Source organism: Belonocnema kinseyi, chromosome 8 (genome assembly GCF_010883055.1).
Source record: "Belonocnema kinseyi isolate 2016_QV_RU_SX_M_011 chromosome 8, B_treatae_v1, whole genome shotgun sequence".
NCBI classification, from domain to species: Eukaryota; Metazoa; Arthropoda; class Insecta; order Hymenoptera; family Cynipidae; genus Belonocnema; species Belonocnema kinseyi.
Genome location: NC_046664.1, coordinates 18,133,360 through 18,137,301, shown reverse-complemented (window position 1 = coordinate 18,137,301; position 3,942 = coordinate 18,133,360). Strand labels below are relative to the sequence as shown.

The window sequence follows — 3,942 nt, the reverse complement described above, 5'->3', positions numbered from 1 at the left end:
CAACTATTTTGGTTAAAAATGAACTTTTTTGTTGAAAATTTTAACTTTTTTGTAGAAAATTTGTCTTTTCGATGAGAAAATTTAACCATTTCGTCGAAACTTTATCTATTTAGCTGACAATGAACTTTTTTCTGAAATTGCATATTTTTGGCTAAAAATTTAACTATTTTGGTTAAAAATGAACTTTTTAAAAATAAAAATTTAATTTTTTTTTTTAATTTGGTTATTTTCCTTTACTAGTTTAATAATTTCGTAGCAGCTTAAAATATTTATTTAAAAATGAACTTTTTTGTTGAAAATTTTAACTTTTTTGTAGAAAATTTGTCTTCAATTAAAACATTTAACAATTTCGTAGAAACTTCATCTACTTGGCTAAAAATGAACTTTTTTTCTGAAATTGCATATTTTTGGGTAAGAAATTCAACTATTTTGGTTGAAAATTAATTTTTTTAAAATAAAAATTTAATTTTTTTTTAATTTGGTTGTTTTCCTTCACTAGTTTAATAATTTGGTAGCAGCTTAAAATATTTGGTTAAGAAGTAACTTTTTTGTTGAAAATTTTAACTGTTTTGTAGAAAATTTGTCTTTTCAATTAGAAAATTTAATAATTTCTTATAAACTTGATCTATTTGGTTGAAAATGAACTTTTTTGATGAAATTGAATTTCTTTGAGACAAAAAATTAAATATTTTGGTTAAAAATTAACTTTTTAAAAATAAAAATTTAACTTTTTTTTTAATTTGGTTATTTTCCTTTACTAGTTTAATAATTTCGTAGCAGCTTAAAATATTTATTTAAAAATGAACTTTTTTGTTGAAAATTTTAACTTTTTGTAGAAAGTTTGTCTTCAATTAAAAAATTTAACAATTTCGTAGCAACTTCACCTACTTGGCTAAAAATGAACTTTTTTCTGAAATTGCATATTTTTGGGTAAGAAATTCAACTATTTTGGTTAAAAATTAATTTTTTTAAAATAAAAATTTAATTTTTTTTTAATTTGGTTGTTTTCCTTTACTAGTTTAATAATTTGGTAGCAGCTTAAAATATTTGGTTAAGAAGTAACTTTTTTGTTGAAAATTTTAACTGTTTTGTAGAAAATTTGTCTTTTCAATTAGAAAATTTAATAATTTCTTAGAAACTTTATCTATTTGGTTGAAAATGAACTTTTTTGATGAAATTGAATTTCTTTGAGTCAAAAAATTAAATATTTTGGTTAAAAATTAACTTTTAAAAATAAAAATTTAACTTTTTTTTTAATTTGGTCATTTTCCTTTACTAGTTTAATAATTTCGTAGCAGCTTAAAATATTTCCTTAAAAAAGGAAATTTTTTGTTGAAAATTTTAACTTTTTTGTAGAAAATTTGTCTATTCAATTAGAAAATTTAACAATTTCGTAGAAACTTCATCTATTTGGTTTAAAATGAACTTTTTTCTGAAATTGCATATTTTTAGGTAAGAAATTCAACTGTTTTGGTTAAAACTGAACTTTTTTGTTGAAAATTTTAACTGTTTTTAGAAAATTTGTCTTTTCAATTAAATATTTAACAATTTCGTAGAAAACTCATCCATTTGGTTGAAAATTAACGTTTTTCATGAAATCACACATTTTGTAGTCGGTAATTCAACTATTTTGTTTAAAACTGAACTTTTTTGTTGAAAATTTTAACTATTTTCTAGAAAAATTAGTCTTTTGACTTGAAAATTTAACAATTCCGTAGAAAATTCAACTATTTAAGTTAAAAAAGAACTTTTTTCATGTTTGTAGAAAATTAATGAAAATTTAAATAAATAATTTGATAATTTATAAATATTTGTATGTTTAATATTTTTAATAAACAATTAAGAAAAAGTTAATAATTCCGTAGAAAATTTAAATATTTGGTTGAAAATGAATTTTTTTGGTTTAAATGCATATTTTTGGGCCGAAAATCCAACTTTTTTAGGTTAAAAATGAACTTTTTTATTAAAAGTTTAACTGTTTTGTAGAAAATTTGTCTTTTTAACTTGGAAATTTAATAAGTTTGTAGCAAATTCAAGTTTTTTATTAAAAACATTTTAATAGATTAAGAAACATTTAATAAATAGTTCAATAATTTCTAAATATTTCCATATGTAATATTTTTAATAAGAAATTAAGAAAAATCTAATAATTTTGTAGAAATTTTAAATATTTGGTTGAAAATGAATTTTTTTTTGTTCAATTGTATATTTTTGGGCCGAAAATCGAACTATTTTTTTTTGTTAAAAATGAACTTTTTTGTTAAAAGTTTAACTGTTTTGTAGAAAATTTGTCAACTATTTGGTTAAAAATTAACTTTTTTTTATGAACTTATATATTTTTCAGTCAAAAATTTAACTATTTTGGTTAAAATTAACTTCTTTTAAATAAAAATTTAACTTTTTTGTAAAAAGTTTGTTACTTAGCTTTACTAGTTCAATAAATTTGTAGTACATTCAACTAATTGGTTGAAAATTAACTTGTTTTTATTGAAATTAAATATTTTTTTAATCGCAAATTCAACTATTTGGTTGAAAAAGAACTTTTTTGATGAAGCGACATATTTTTAAGCCAAAAATTCAACTATTTTGGTTAAAAATTAAGCTTTTTCTTGAAAATTTGAACTGTTTTGTAGAAAATTTATTTTTTCTACAAGAAAATTGAACAATTTCGTATAAAATTCAACTATTTGTTTGAAAATGAACTTTTTTGGTCAAATTAAATATTTTTTTAAAACGAAAATTCAACTTTTTTGTTTGAATATTTAACTGCTTTGTAGAAAATTGGTAAAAAATCGTTTTTTCGATGAGCAAATTTAACCATTTTCATAGAAAATTCAACTATTTGGTTGAAGATTAAAATTTTTATGAAATTGCATATTTCTGAGTCGAAATTGCAGATTTTTGATTCGAAAATTTAACTATTATCAAAGTCGAATAATTTCGTATCAAATTTAACTATTTTTGGTAAAATTACATATCTTTTAATCGAAACTAAAACTATTTTGGTTGAAAATTTAACTGCTTTGCGGAAAATGTATCTTTTTAACTTGAAAATTTAATAATTTTATAGCAAATTAGAGTTTTTTTGTTGAAAACTCACCTATTTTTGTTGAAAATTCAATATTTTTATATATAATATTTTTAATAAAAAATTAAGAAAAATTTAACAATTTCGTAGAAAATTTAAATATTTGGTTGAAAATGATTTTTCTTTGTTTAATTGCATATTTTTGGACTGAAAATCCAACATTTTTTTGGTTAAAATTTTTTTTTCTTTTTTTGTAGAAAATTCGTCTTTTTAACTTGAAAATTTAAAAATTTTATAGCAAATTCAAGTATTTGGTTGATAATGAAATTTTTTGGTGAAATTGCTTATTTTTTTGTTGAAAATTCAACTGTTTTGTTAAAAGTTTAATTGTTTTGTAGAAAATTTGTCAACTATTTGGTTAAAAATGAACTTTTTTTGATGAAATTACATATTTTTCAGTCAAAAATACAACTATTTTGGTTAAAATTACCTTTTTTTAAATAAAAATTTAACTTTTTCGTAAAAATTTTGTTATTTAGCTTTACTAGTTTAATAGTTTCGTATTAGATTCAACTATTTTGTTGAAAATGAACTTTTTTGATGAAACGACATATTTTTAAGTCAAAAATTCAACTATTTTGGTTAAAAATTAAACTTTTTGTTTAAAATTTGAACTGTTTTGTAGAAAATTTATTTTTTCTAGAAGAAAATTTAACAATTCGTATAAAATTCTACCATTTTGTTAAAAATGAACTTTTTTCATAAAATTCCATATTTTTGTGTCAAAAATTCAACTATTTTGGTTAAACATTAACTCTCTTATTAAATATTTAACAATTTCGTTAAAAATTGAACTATTTGGTTTAAAGTAAACTTTTCTGGTGAAATTGCAGATTTTTGTTCGAAAATTTAAC

At 19.5% G+C, this 3,942-nt stretch overlaps 1 protein-coding gene across 1 annotated transcript in view; it reads left to right on the top strand.

Moving 5' to 3' along the window:
• Window positions 1-3,942, top strand: part of LOC117178400 (cytosolic carboxypeptidase-like protein 5) — a 57,118-nt gene that overhangs the window by 11,904 nt on the left and 41,272 nt on the right. The gene's annotated exons all lie outside the window — the stretch shown is intronic.